The sequence below is a fragment of the Canis lupus genome, chromosome 6, assembly GCF_048164855.1.
Source record: "Canis lupus baileyi chromosome 6, mCanLup2.hap1, whole genome shotgun sequence".
NCBI classification, from domain to species: Eukaryota; Metazoa; Chordata; class Mammalia; order Carnivora; family Canidae; genus Canis; species Canis lupus.
The window spans coordinates 16177868-16193836 of NC_132843.1; the positions used below are offsets into that span (position 1 = coordinate 16177868).

The 15969-nt window shown below is 41.8% G+C and overlaps 1 non-coding gene across 1 annotated transcript; it reads right to left on the bottom strand.

The window, feature by feature from the left end:
• Positions 1–14818: 14818 nt before the first annotated feature.
• Positions 14819–14923, bottom strand: LOC140636094 (U6 spliceosomal RNA). The gene has a single exon (XR_012033420.1). It is a non-coding gene; the product is annotated as a U6 spliceosomal RNA (small nuclear RNA).
• Positions 14924–15969: the final 1046 nt, after the last annotated feature.

Genomic DNA, 15969 nt, shown 5'->3' on the forward strand with positions numbered 1-15969 from the left:
TAGTTGTAGTCTGTGATTTGTTGCCTTTCATATCTTTTTACTCAGTCTTCCCTTGGTGTTTACATTCAGCAGTGGCTTTGTGAATCGCTACAAATTTTCATTCTCTTAATCAGTTGCCTTTTTTTTTTTTTTTAAGATTTTTATTTATTTATTCATGAGAGACACAGGTAGAGGGAGTAGACGCAGGCTCCATGCAAGGAGCAGGATGTGGGACTCAATCCTGGGAATCCAGGATCACACTCTGAGCCAAAGGCAGACACTTAACCGCTGAGCCACCCAGGCGTCCCAATCAGATGCTCTTCTTTAGGTCTTTCCACTATCTGACATTTAAGTCTTAAAAAAAAAAGTCTAAATTTTAGTAATCCTTTTAACTTTACAGCATTCTTCTTTGGTTTACTTGAAATGAGCTACTATTCACTAAATGAGTGAATTCCTTTGGAGGCTCAGCCACAAATACCAACCTTTCTTCTTTTTGCATATTCTATAAGTTCACATAATTCTTTGATCTGATCATAATATCCCAGATTTTCACAGTCTCTTTTCATCATACTTTTATTTTTCCGGTGCAGTTTTCAAGCTGAATTTGTTAGGTTCTTCTCTGCCAATGTGTTCAAGCTCAGTAGTATTTGTCTTTCTGAAATGACTGATATTATTAACTTCCAAGTGGGCAGTAAAATAGATTTCTCTATTCAGCAAACTTCTGTTCCTCCGGGACCTAGTATCTGAGTCATCAAGATGACAGACCACATTTATGTCAACCATTTTCGGTGACATTTTGTTTATCAGTGTCTTTTTTGAATATTTCTTTAATCCATATTTTGACAGTATTGCTTAAGCAGGAGAAAATGAGACACCGAATGGAATGCCTCACTAAAATCTAACCACATACATAAAACTGTTCTCAGAGTTCCTAGAAATCTCTGCCTTGTCTCATCTTCTTCGTTGATCAAGGTTCTCACATGAACACATGATATCAATTTATGTTCTCACAGAGAGGATAGCAAAAGAAATTACATACACTGAGTATCTACTCCAAGACCCCTTAAGAACACACATGGCCTGGCTCTAAACATCTGAATTTTTTACAAGCCTATCATAGCTTCTTTTTTTTTTTTAAGATTTTATTTATTTATTCATGAGAAACACAGAAAGAGAGGCAGAGACATAGGCAGAGGGAAAAGTAGGCTCCTTGCAGGGAGCCTGATGTGGGACTCAATCCTAGGACCCTGAGATCACCACCTGAGCCAAAGGCAGATGCTCAACCACTGAGCTACCCAGGCATCCCCCATATCGTAGCTTCTATACTTTTCTTCCCTTCCCAAATTGTTTATCCTATATTTGATTTTTGTTCCCTGCTGGCAGTCCCCAATCTCTCCAAAATAACAGCACCCATTCAGTGGTAACTTTGCTATATGCCAGGAACTGTGTTACACTCTTCCATAGATTTTTCTCTTTTAATCCTTAAATAATCTTGTGAATTCATGTGTCAGCTTAACGTTAAGCTGAAAAAAAAATGGACCTAAAAAACAGATTAAACAACAAATGACTGGTTTTATTTTTCTCACATTAAAAAGTCTGGAGGTCAGCAGTCCAAGGCTGGTAATGCAGCCGCATCATGCCCTCAGGGACCCAGATTCTAGCTTTCTGCTCTTTTGTACTTTGTGTGTGGCCTTCATCCTTGTCACTATAAAGTAGCTATGCCACCTCTAACATCATGTCCATGTTCTAAACAGAAGGAAGGGAAAAGAAAAAAACATGTCATTTGTTTCTGTCCCTCTTTAAAAAGTTTCCACTCAAATAAACTTAGATTGAGGTGGTACCTGGCTGGCTCAGTCAGAACAGCATGTTACTCTTGACCTCAGGGTGGTGGGTTCGAGCCCCACATTGGCCGTAGAGATTTATCACTTAAATAACTTAAAAAGTTTATTTCCAGGGCAGCCCTGGTGGCTTAGCAGTTTAGCGCTGCCTTCAGCCCAGGGCATTATCCTGGAGACCCTGGATCAAGTCCCGCGTCGGGCTCCCTGGATGGAGCCTGCTTCTCCCTCTGCCTGCTTCTCGCTCTCTGTCTCTAATAAATAAATAATAAATAAAAGCTTTAAAAAAAAAAAAGTTTATTTCCAGAAGGCCCCACCTAATAACCTCCCCTGTTTCTCAATGACCATAATTGTTACTGGGCTACCTCTAATAACTAAGAGGTGAAAATTAGAGCCCAGGATTGCCTAATTCCAGAATCAGAGCTGTATCCATTATTGTATAGTACTTCTAAAGGTCAGGAGTCAGGGACACCTGGATTTGAACAGGCACCACATGTGCAGTTAAAGCTCTATATCTCCAATGGACTTTCCTTTTTAAAAGGAAGCTTAAGGGGCAGCCCAGGTGAATCAGCGGTTGAGCGTCTGCCTTCAGCTCAGGGTGTGATCCTGGAGTCCCGGGATCGAGTCCCACGTTGGGCTTCCTGCATGGAGCCTGCTTCTCCCTCTGCCTCTGTCTCTGCCTCTCTGTGTGTCTCTCATGAATAAATAAATAAAGTCTTTTTTAAATTTTAAATAAATAGATAAATAAATAAAAGGAAGCTTAAGGGGTGCCTGAGCGGCCCAGTCAGTTGAGTGGCCGACTCTTGGTTTCCATTCAGGTTGTGATCTCAGGATCCTGGGATCAAGCCCTGCATCAGGCTCTGCGCTCAGCATGGAGTCAGCTTGAAAGATTCCCTCCGCCCCTATCCCCTGCACTTGCTCAAGTACTTTCTCTCTCTCTTTCAAAGTTTTTTAATGTTTTTTAATAAAAATTAAAGAATAAATAAAAGGCAGCCTAAGCAGAGACAGGAAGCAAGAGATAGTCTAACCTGTAGCTTAACAGTTATCCAACCATTTATTTTATTTTTAAATATTTTATTTATTTACTCATGAGAGACAGAGAGAGAGGCAGAGACACAGGCAAAGGGAGAAGCAGGCTCCACACAGGGAGCCCGACATGGGACTCGATCCCAGGGGTCCAGGATCACACCTCGGGCTGAAGGCGGCGCTAAACCGCTGAGCCACCAGGCTGCCCTATCCAACCATTTATACCTAGCATTTTTCATTTTCTCTTCAGTCAACCTGTGAGGTTGGGTAAACTAAGGTCCTTCTCCCTTTTTTTTCCTCTCCCTTTTTATCTGTTATTGACCAGATCTTTATTTATTATATTTTTTAAAGATTATTTGAGAGAGAAAGAGCAGAGCAAGTGGGAGAGAACACAAGTCATGGGGAAGGGCAGAGGGAGAGGGAGAAGCAGGCCCCTGCTGAACAGGGAGCTTGATACGGGGCTCAATCCCAGGACCCCGAGATCATGACCTGAACCAAAGGCAGACGCTTAGCCCACTAAGCCACCCAGGTGCCCCTGACCAACTCTACCTTTAAATGAGTTTTTAAAATGTACTTTTTAAAAACTTGAGGTTTTCCATACAGGAAGCCCAATGAGGGACTCAATCCTGAGATTCTGGGATCACGCCCTAAGCCAAAGCACTCAAACCACTGAGCCACCCAGGCATCCCTAAAAACTCTTTAAATAAAAATGCATAGTGATGCCTGGGAGGCTTAGCCTTTGATCATTGAGTGTCTACCTTTGGCTCAGGGCATGATCCCAGAGTCCAGATGGAGTCCCACATTGGGCTCCCTGTGGGGAGCCTGCTTCTTCCTCTGCCTGTGTCTCTCCCTCTCTCTGTGTTTCTCATGAATAAATAAAAACTTTAAGAAAAAGAAACACTTTGGGGTGCCTGGGTAGCTCAGTCAGTTAAGCGTCTGCCTTCAGCTCAGGTCATGGGTCCTGGGACTGAGTCCCACATTGCGCTCCCTGCTCAGTGGGGTCTGCTTTTCCCAATCTACACGCCCCGCCCCCCCCCCCCCCCCCCCGCCACCGACTTGTGCACGCACCCTCTCAAATAAATAAAATCTCTTTTAAAAAGGAAAAGAAACCTACACCTAAGAATCTTATTCTGTTAATCTTAATTCTGATTAAGAATTCTGTTAAAACTGATTTTAACAGTGTGGAGTTTAATTGTGAAAAATACCACTTCAGAAATAAGCATTTTGAAATACATCTCAAATTTTTACCATCCAGCTGTCTGTGCTCAGCAAGCGTGGCAGTTTAAGAGACCTCTCAAAATCTTTCACTTTGCTGAATTGATGCTGTTAGAATGGTTTCTTTCAAAACTCCAGTGTCTACTTACGCCTGAGTCCTTGAGCATGCACTTAAGCAAGAATTAACAAAACAGTTGTCTGCTATCACACCAGCAGAGGCCAGAAGAGAGCTGTTTTTAGAGAACACTCCCTGGAAAGTAGAGGATAAATAGGAAGGACTATGATAAAAGAAACTTTATAAGGTGAATAAGATATGAATTAGAACCTTTGGTACAGTAAGAAAGATTCACTGGGCAAAAATGGGCAGCGGCAGTAATTCATGGTCCTAAAAAAAAAACCAAACCGTGTTTATTTACCATGTGTTAGGTATTTGGGGATATAAAGGGATATGTGAGACCTTGTTATTACTCAGTAGGAAGCCAGACATAAACATATAAAGATGCCTAAGAGGTTGAAGAAACTTAGACTGAATGAAAAAAAAATAGTAAGGATAATTAGAATTCAAACTATGCCTCAGGATAAATTAACCCAGAGAAGCAGAAAGGAAAAGATAATGCACTCCAAGTTGGGAAATTCACCTAAATGTGTAAATGATAACATACCAATTCAGAAGGGGTCCTAGACAGACTTGGTTTTATCTCCTCCCCTCATAATGAGGAAACAGAACCCCAAAGAGAATTAGTGACTTGCCAAGATTACAGTGGGCTAGAACTAGAATGTAGTCTGGGACATCCTTATGGTGCTCTTTCCCCTTCCTAAGTGCTGAAGGCCTACTTCCTAGACATGTGTTACAGCTAGAGAGCAGAGCTAAGGGGGTATCAATAAGAGAAGCAGTACACTCTGTCCTAAAGGCAAGACTAAACAGTTTACAACCATCAGAAAGGATGCATACTTAGTTAGCATTTACACTGACCTGGATGGAACTGGAGGGTATTATGCTGAGCGAAATAAGTCAATCAGAGAAAGACAATTACATGGTTTCACTCAGGTGGAATATAAAAAACAGCACAGAGGATGATAGGGGAAGGGAAAGAAAACAGCAATCATCAGAGAGGGACAAATCGTGAGACTCTTAACTATAGGAAACAAACTGAAGGTTGCTAGAGGGGAGGGGCATGGGGGATGGAGTAACTGGGTGATGGGCATTAAGGAGGGCACATGATGTGATGAGCAGTGGGTTTACACGCAACTAATAAATCATTGAACACTACATCTGAAATGATGTTCTGTGTGTTGGCTAATTGAATTTTTAAAAAAGACTAAAGAGTTTAGACTTGAGTCTGCGGGTCCTGTAGTTTTCAAATCATTAGTAATATCCCTTTATTAAAATTAAATCTTACACAGAATCCAAATAAACAATGATATTTTAAAGTCATAAGTTTATTTCAAGCATCCAAATTTAATAAGCCTTTGCGTATAAATCCAATCAGCAAGACTAAATAAATTCAAAATTATGGTGAAATGATTATGGATGGCAGAGGACATAAGCCTCATTATCCATGATATTCCAGTAAAACGTTTGCCATACCCCAAACCAATTGAATCAGACTCTCTGGGGATAAGGTCCAGGCATCAGTACTTTTTTAAAAAGCTCCTTAGGTGATTCTAGTGTGCAACCAAATTTAAGAACCACTGCCCTATGTCACTGTTGGAGGTTAGTTTGATGTTATTCAAACTTTCGTATACATCAAAATCACCTGAAAGACTATTTACACCAAAACTATCAACCCCACCACAAAGCAGAGAGGGGCCCAAAATTTACATTTTTTTCTTGCTCCCAGGTGATGCTGATGCTGCTGGTACAAGGATCACAAGTACTTAATCATAAAAGTCACCCAGATGCTTAATAAATAGAGATTTTTAGGCTCTTCTTTTCTGGATTTTGATTTGGGTATAGCCTGAGCATTTAGAAATCTCAAAAGTTCCGGGGGAACCTGGGTAGTTCAGTCAGTTAAGCATAGGACTCTTGGTTTCAGCCCCAGTCATGATCTTAGGATAGTGAGATCAAACCCTGTATGGGGCTCCAAGCTTAGCAAGGAGTCTACTTGAGATGCTCTCACTCTACCCCTCCCCCCACTCACGCATGCACTCATGCACATGCACAGTCTCACTAATATAAATAAAATATTTTTAAAGGAATAAGGACTTTTGGGCAGCCCGGGTGACTCAGCGGTTTAGCGCCACCTTCAGTTCAGGGCGTGATCCTGGAGACTCGAGATGGAGTCCCACGTCGGGCTCCCTGCATGGAGCCTGCTTCTCCCTCTGCCTGTGTCTCTCCCTCTCTTTCTCTCTCTCTGTGTCTCTCATGAATAAATAAATAAAATATTTTTTAAAAATAAAGGAATAAGGACTTTTTATTATTTTTTCAGATATTTATTTGAGAGAAAAGGAACACAAGCAGGGGGAAAGGCAGAAGGAGAGGGAAAAGTGGACTCCCCACTGAGCAGGGAGCCTGATGGGAAGCTTAGCTGGGCTCAGGACCTAAGCTGAAGGCAGACACTTAACTGACTGAGCCACCTACATGTTCCATAAATAAAATCTTTGAAAAAATATAAAGTTCCAGATATTAGGATGAGACAAATCTAAGAAATTTCGCTTAAGCAACAGAAAACTAAGAAGCAAAATTTTAAACTTCCAGCATCCCCTTGACTAAAAAATTTTGAGCTGGCTAATGATGCATTGATTTAGGTAGAATTATCAAGTTAGCAATATTTGTAAGATGATTTTTTTTCTTTTTTTTTTCCTTCTTTTTTTTGGGGGGGGGGGTCAGGAGTAGTCAGGCATCAAGTGTACAAGAAAAAAAAATTCAGTAATCTGTTATAATATTCCAAGCACAATAAAGAGCAGCTAGGCTAAGATGATGGCAGGAGGAATGGGGGGGAGAATGTAAGCAACTACTTCATGGTTGTAGTTTACTGTGGCAGCTGAGGATACAAAGATGAATATGATACCTATCACCAACTTAGTGCTTAGAAGGGATATCATGAAGTAAGAATCAATTGGACAATGTCTCCCACTGGAAATGAGAAGAGACGCTTGCTCCACATGGTATTTATAATGGTAAAACTTTAAAAAACAGATGAATTCGTCTGTAATTCTGAAGTGAACATTTTAACACATTAAAGAATTCAGCAACAATGACATAATAGATATTTACCCAACAAAAAATAATTTATTGAATCATAGGCCAAAAAAAGAAAAACCCCACAAAATATAGGACAATTTTATTGGGCTGTTAACAGTTGGCTTGGAATATCTCTCCTAATGCATTCCCTAGTATTGTTGTTACTCTCCACTCAAGCTCAGGAGTACATATTATCATCCAGTTGGAGATTTGCCCAAGAGATCTGCCTTTTTTTTCTTTTCTTTTATCCTTTATTCACTTATTCCCTCAGCTAATCATTCATTCACGTTTACTGACTCTGGGCCCTTTTCATTGTCCATTAACATTTCCACCAAAGGCTGGCAGGACTAATAAATGTGAAACTCAGACCAACCTCAGACCATCAATCTATTTTGACAAGATATTTGGGAGAAAAAGTGCTCTCAAAGTATGAAGGATGACTTGGATTTCCAGTGGACCAGGCAATGGCCTAAAAACTTAAGTCAATAATTCTCGGGAAAATAGAGATAAAGGCAAGCTAGAGAAAGTCTCTAAAATTAACTTAGAGAAAGGTATTCAGGTTTCCAGGCAGGATCCATTCAATAAAAATCACTCTTTAAATGCAGTAGAGATCTGCTGAAACAACCCCAGATAGAGATTCTAAGGTTCCAGGGAGAGGAGATCCCTTGAAGAGGGAAGCTGACAGTGTTTCTATGGGATGGGAGGCTGAGCAGTCCAGGCTTCGTCCATCAGAGGAGGCTGAGAACCCAGTGGAACTGCTGGTAGTCTCACAATGCTGGACGGACAACCCTGGAAGCTTTACATTACAACTTTTCCCTCAAGATGTATATCAAATGTTGAAATAATACAGGATGAGAGGCTAAAAGTTATACTGTAATCCTCTTTTGGGGAAAATTATTAAAATGGTATATTTATATTTTACCATAATGAGAAAATTTTAAAAACAGTTTTGACCAGACTCATTCTGCTAAAGAAAGCAACAATAAAGTTCAGGACCTGCCACAGGAAGGTGCCTGGTTAATGCCCCAGACTTCTAATTGAAAGACCAGGAGGGCTATGATGTCGGAATCGGCTAACAAAGGCAGGCTTTGCCTCGCCAGCACTGTAACCCCACTTGCCCTCCGCTTAGTCCCTGGTTGGACTGAGATGCTCAGTCTCCACCCTGCCTGACAGAGGAAAGTGGGAGTCCTCTCTGGAGGAATATAACATCATATCTGGAGCCTCACAGTGTTCAGCATTCCATTAAAAAAAAACTCTAGACAGGTCCCTGGCTGGCTTAATCCATAAAGCGTACAACTCTCCACCTCAGAATCATGAGTTCAAGCCCAAGGTGGGTGTGGAAACTACTTTAAAAAATAAACAAATTCTAGACAAGCCAAAAGACAGGACCCTATAGCCGAAACCCAGCGGCGAAAACAGACTCGCAGGTGATCCAGATACTAGAGTGAATAAAGACTTCAAGATCACTGATGAAAAGAGAGGAAATCTGAGAAAATCAATTTTTTTAAAAAGACAATTTCACCAGAAAATTGAAATCTATGTTAAAAACCTTTAAAAAAAATTCTAGAATTGAAACATATAATACCTGAAATTAAGAACTTGATCACTTTAGACACAGCAAAAGATAAAATCAGTAAACTGGAATATAGGTTAATAGAAAATTTCCAAACTGAAGCAAAGAGATTAAAAAACAAGAAGGGTAGGGGCCCCTGGTGGCTCAGTCAGTTAAGCAGTCTACTCTTGTTTTCAGCTCAGGTCACGATCTTGGGGTCGTGAGATCAAGTCCCACTTAGGGCTCCATGCTCCACTTGGGATTCTCTCTCCCTCTCCCTCCACCCCTCCCGCTGCTCGCTCTCTCTCTCAAATAAAAAATAAATCTTAAAAAAAAAGGAAGATAAAGAGCCTAAGAGACCTGGGACTCATTGAATAATTCAAATGAGCTATGAGAATAATTCAAATGAGCACATGTAAATGGACTCTCAGGAGAGAATGGGCAGAAGCCATAGCATAGTTCTGTTGAGCCTTTCCTAAAACGAACAAATGACACCAACCTTCAAATCCCAAGCAGCAGACACACAAATCCAACCACAGCTGGCCATATAATGGTGAGACACCAGAAATCATGAGAAAAATCTAAAAGCAGCCAGAGGAGGGAAAAATACATTACCTTCAAATAATTCACAATGAGATGGCTGATTTCTTAAACTGGAATCCAGGTTACAGTAGGATGACTAATTTAAATTGCTGAGAGAAAATAAATGATAACTTAGAACTCTATGCTCAAAGCATCTTTCAAAAGTAAAAGACAGTTTCAAAGAAAAGCTGAGAAAATTCATCACCCAGCAGACTTGCACTAAAATAGTGTCCTAAGTCCTTGAGGTCAAAGGAAAATGATTACAAACAAAAACGTGGAAATACAGGTAGGAATGAAGAGCATCGGAAATGATAAATATGAACTTAATATACTGACTGTCAGACATTTTAACAAGTGGATTTTTTTTAAGAGATAGAGGATGGGAGGGGCAGAGGGAGAGGGAGAAGGAGAGAGAGAATCTTAAGCAGGCTCCATGCCCAGTGCAGAGCCCAATATGCGGGCTCCATCTCACAACCCTGAGATCATGACCTGAGCTGAATTCAAGAGTCAGCTGCTTAACCAATTGAGCCACCCAGGACCCCCATCAAGTGGATTTTACAGGAAGTTAGCATTAAGCTCAAGAAAACCACAGATAAAAAAACTGCAAAATGGGGATCCCTGGGTGGCTCAGCGGTTTAGCGCTGCCTTTGGCCCAGGGCGTGATCCTGGAGTCCCGGGATCGAGTCCCGCATCAGGCTCCCTGCATGGACCCTGCTTCTCCCTCTGCCTGTGTCTTTGCCTCTCTCTCTCTCTCTCTCTAGTCTCTCATGAATAAATAAATAAAATCTTAAAAAAAAACTGCAAAATGTCCTGCTGAGCAAGTATCTGATGGGAAGTTTCAAAGTATCATAGGATAGGGGTGCTCATTCAGTGAAGCATGCAAACTCTTCAAAGGCTTTAAGTTTGAGACCTCCATTGGCTTTAGAGATCACTTAAAATTTAGGAAAAAGTATCACTGGATAAAAAGTGAATGCTGGAAATAATCTAATTCAACTGTTCATAAATAATTTGAGGGTATGTGATTAGTTGTCTTTTTTTCTACAGGTGAAGAGATAAATTTGAAATTTGGAGTTATAAATGACAGCTGCAATGTTATGCCAGCTTTATTTAGTATAAAAGTTATTTCTGGGGATGCCTGGGTGGCTCAGTGGTTGAGCATCTGCCTTTGGCTCAGGCCATGATCCTGGAGTCCTGGGATCTAGTCCCCACATCAGGCTCCCCACGGGGAGCCTGCTTCTCCCTCTGGCTATGACTCTGCCTCTCCCTCTCTCTGTCTCAAATAAATAAATAAATAAATAAATAAATAAATAAATAAATATCTTGAAAAAGAATAAAAATTAAGGTTATTTCCATATTTTCATTGCTCAGCATCAAGATTATCTTGATCCACATAGGTAAGTTGTTGTTAATGGAAAACATTTTTAACATCTATTTTGTATCACATAGGACGCTATTCTATTAACTAATCCAAAATCTTGAAGAAGAAGAATAAAGCAATTTCAGGGCAAAGGTGAATCATTTATAATACCAAACAAGGGGGCAGCCCTAGTGGCTCAGCGGTTTAGCGCCTGCCTTCAGCCCAGGGCGTGATCCTGGAGACCCAGGATCGAGTCCCACGTTGGGCTCCCTGCATGGAGCCTGCTTCTCCCTCTGCCTGTGTCTCTGCCTCTCTCTCTCTCTCTCTCTCTCTCTCTCTGTGTGTGTCTCTCTCATGAATAAATTAAAAAAATCTTTAAAAAAAAATACCAAACAAGGGCTTATATTTCTTACATAGATAGAACAAGTCACATAAGTAGCCAAAACTTTCCAAAACTGTGTGTATTAATACCCACTTGTCTAACGGATTATAGGATGGTAACAAATGCAACAGAGCCTTGTTCACTATTGTTCAATACTCGTGGTACAGTTGTGACGGGTACCGTCTTTGTTTTGCTGTTATCTGTGAGCAGACATGACCAGGCCAAATTTTTTAAATGGCTGTGTAAACTTCCTAATTGATTCCACATTTTTTAAAGAACTTCTAATATATGCCCAGAGATAGTAGGGAAAGCTTTATTCTGAGTTGCCACAAAATTTGAGTTAATCTAGCAGTACAAGTTAACTCCTTGCTATCCAATTTATCAGAATTTTATATATAACATGGTTGCATGGCATTTTTTTAAATTACAAGCTTTTAATAGTTTTAAATGTGGTTTTTAAAAATAAAGTAAAAAAAATAAAAATAATAAAGACAGAGTTAAACACTTAGGAGCCTGAATACCTGTATTCTTTTTGAAAACTATTGTTTCTTTTTTATAACAATTTTTAAAATATCAATTAGGGGCACCTGGCTGGCTCAGTTGGTAGAGTGTGCGACTCTTACTCTCGGAATCATGAATTCAAGCCCCACATTGGGCACAGAGCCTGCCTAAAAAAATAAATAAGTAAGTAAAATTAAAAAATTAATTAGGGGCACCTGGCTGGCTTAGTTGGTGGAGCATGCAACTCTTGATCTCAGAGTTGGAAGTTCGAGCCCTATGATGGGTGTAGAGATTACTTATTAAAAATAAAATCTTTTTTAAAAAATAAATAAAATAAAATATTAATTAATTAAAATAAGAATATCTGAAAGCTGAAATTTACACTGAAGAACTTATTACCAAAATGGTGAAAAAAAATCACAACATATCACCTATTTTACTCAGAAGTCCAGGGTTCATTTCTTTTTTTTTTTTTTTTTAAGATTTATTTATTTATTCATTCAGAGAGAGTGAGAGAGAGGCAGAGACCAGGCAGAGGGAGAAGCAGGCCCCATGCAGGAAGCCCAATGTGGGAATAAAATCTTCAAAAGCAAAAACCAAATATTTAGTGGGCACCTGCATGGCTCAGTGGTTGAGCGTCTGCCTTTAGCTCAGGGCATGATCCCTGGGTCCTGGGATCGAGTCCCACATCATGCTCCCCACAGGGAGCCTGCTTCTCCCTCTAACTCTGGCTCTGTGTGTCTCTCATGAATAAATAAATAAAATATTTCTAAAAAAATTAGTAAGTGACAATGTCCCTGTCACTGTTGTAGGTGCTGGTGATTCAGCAGAGAGCAAGCGAAAGCAAGTCCCTGCTATCTCTGAATTACATTCTAAAAGGTGGTGTTGGCTCTTTTGATAGGAGCCTTCAGGGAAGGCTTCAGTAGGGAAATCAGAATGAAGTGAGGCACTGAGCCACAGGAATACCTGGGGGGGGAAGAGGTTTCCAAGCAGAACAGTAGCATAAAGGCTTTAAGGTAGGAGTATGTAGTATGCTGAGCCCTCATTATCTGGAGCAGAGCAGATATCTGGGGTTATCTGGTGGGAAATATGGTCAGAAAGGAAAGCAAGGACAAGATGGTGTAGAGCTTTGTGCCCAGAAAGGACTAGATTTTTAGTCTGAGATGAGAAACCATTAGGGGATGGAATGTGATGTGACCTGACCTGTTAAAAGGATTATTCAAGCTGATGTGAGGAAAGGCTGAGAGGGGGTAAAAGTGGGAGTGGGGCGTCTTAGATGAATGCAGCTGGTGGTGGTTTATGAGGCTGAGCAATGGAGCTGAGCATCAGTAGGAGTCACCAGGCGACTTAAAAGGGTGCAAGGGAAACCGAGTCAAGGATGGCTCCAGAGTTTCTAACTTGCACAGCGAGGTGAAAATGGAGAAGTGAATTTGGGATGGCGTGACAGGAATTGGTCTTGGACATTGAGATGCACAGGCATGAGGCATGAGGCTTGCCAACTGAATGGCTTCCGACTTTGAAGTTCAGGGAAGAAGCTAAGGTGGGAAAAGCCAGCCTGGGAGTCATCTACCTCCAGGCACTATTGAAAGCCTTTGGTGCATGAGGTCACCAATTTTGGTTGTAGATAGAAAAGAGAGGAGTCTGGAAAGCTTGAGTTACATTACGGATGTGTCAGACTGTACCCACGGAACAGTCTGGATGGGAAGGATTACCAGAGGCTTCTAGCAACAGAGACACTAGATTATAGGACAGGATGGCAGGAATCCTGATGGCCCCTTAGGGCAAGTGGATAATTGGTTGTAATTATAGCCTCCTTCTTGTCCCTCTCAGGAAGTTTGTATGGAGGGTGGGTAGGGTTGGAGGGGTGTTGGAAATAGAGGGTGCTCTACCTGGGGCAGACTGGGTTTCCCAACCATGAGGCATAAGAGCTCGAGTCCAAGGGTCAGGCTCCCTCCCCTACAGGCTGAAGTCTGGCCTTTCTAAACCACCATAGGCTGCACCAGCATGGAATGAACAACAGGGAGCCTGTCCCTCAGCTACTGCTTCTGTGCCTGTGCTTCCGTACTAGACACACTTGGAAAAGGCCTGTTTGTGTGCAGTTGGGTCAGACAGCCTTGTTCGGGTGGCATGTGGCAGGCTGCAGTCCAATACTGCTGGCCCCGTAGCCCTCTTTCTCCATTACATCAGTGTGCGTGTCTATCTTTATTCTGATCTAGTATGTGCTGACATTACCGTTTGAATCTCAAGGAACAATGGCATTTCCTTTCCTTCCAAGTTCCTAAACAGGATCTCACTGTGGCCCCCAACTCCTGCTAGCTCACTTGAGAGGGTTTGTTGGGCATTTCCAGGGATCCTTAGACAATACCTGACCGTGAAATAAAAGACAATAATACAGTCAGGTAGTGATGTCAGGAGGGGAGACAGCTAAGACAAGCTTGGTGACTTCTACACACACACACACGCACACACAAGAGCAAAAGAGGGATACAGTCTTTTGGAATTGGATTAGACTTTGTTGGCAAAACTTGGAGTTATGCTTCCTGTTTTCTAATGCTCGTCCTTAAAATAGCTACTTGAACAATATTGAATTATCTTCATGGGATCCCTGGGTGGCTCAGCAGTTGAGTGTCTGCCTTCGGCCCAGGGCGTGATCCTGGAGTCCCAGGATGGAGTCCCACATCGGGTTCCCTGCATGGAGCCTGCTTCTCTCTCTGCCTATGTTTCTGCCTCTCTCTGTGTGTCTCTCATGAATAAATAAATAAAATCTTTTTAAAAAAAGAATTATCTTCATAAGCAGTGCTTTTCTGCACCCTCCACATGACCCTGCAAACACCCTGCCCTCCGGTCTCTAACACACTGCTGCTGCTGAGAGTGGGTCAGACCAAGGACAATGGTACCATGTTGAAGCTGGCAGTGGTGTGTGGCGCTTCTGCACAAAGCCACACTAGGAGGAGGCAAGGGCTTGCTCTTTCTGATCCCATTTTGTTTTGTTTTGTTTTTTAAAGATTTATTTATTTATGATAGACAGAGAGAGAGAGAGAGACAGAGACAGAGAGAGAGAGAGGCAGAAACACAGGAGGAGAGAGAAGCAGGCTCCATGCCGGGAGCCCGATGCAGGACTCGATCCCGGGACTCCAGGATCGCGCCCTGGGCCAAAGGCAGGCACTAAACCGCTGAGCCACCCAGGGATCCCCTGTTTTGTTTTTTAAACATGAAACACTTTATGAATTTGCGAGTCATCCTTGTGCAGGGGCCACGCTAATCTCTGTATGGTTCCAATTTTAGTATTTTATGCTGCCAAAGCGAGCACTCTGATCCTGTTTTAAGACAGCTTTTTGGGAAGGTGGGGGGGGGCACACAAAAAAAAAGACAGCTTTTTGTGTAGATTCATTAAACTCACAAACGGTACAGCAGGAATGATGCTCAGGGCCCAACATAGTGCCTTAAACATAGAAGGCTTTAATATACTTTTGTTGAATGAATGAGTGATGACTGAGTCTGAGAACCAGAAAAACTGGTACTTACTCCGAGTCTGCTAACACTGCACTGTGTTACCTGTTGTCTCTTTGCCTCTTTGGGCTTTAAGATCCTCATCTATAAATGAGGATTAGATAATATGACCTTTGAGGCCCCACCTAGCTTCATCAGCTTCTCACAATTAGATAATCAGCACCTTTCAGGAGGGCAGAATGGAAGGGGTTAAAAGCATGGCTGTCAGGGCCAAACAAACCAGGACAGTAGTTCCAGCCCCATCACTTAGAGTATAACATGGCCAGTGCACTCTGACTCTCCGAGCATTCTGTACTTCCCAGCCACAAAGCTATCATGAGGACTGAAGGAGATGCTGCAGGAGTCTCCTATAGTGCCTGGCACACAGTTACTATTCAATCATTGAGAGTCGTTGGTACCATCATTGTCAATATTGAAGAGACAGTGGTGACGAATCAGAAAGGAGGCTTCTTGGAGAAGTCAGAATTTGAGCTGGGCCTTGAAGACTAGTTAAGGTATATAGACAGACTTGAGGAGCAAAGTGGGAAAGGGGGTTTCATAAGGGAAAGGGGGTCATATGAGCAAAGGCCTGGGAGCACTAGAGGAGGAGGGGTGCCAGGTTGTGATGAGGGCTGCAAGGAGATGACAATTAACCAGGTAGCAGTGTCCAATAGGGAAGTCACAGCCCATGGGACACACAAGAATGCCCCTAAGTCAGGATCTTTAAGTAAAATTGAACAAATGATACTAAAACTCTAAGGCCCTGAAACCTCCCTACATTCCAAATGTTCACACTCTGGAGGAGGGCCACAGAGCAAGTAACACTTGGCCATAGAGTCATTTCATACACTGTGATTTTTTTAAAGA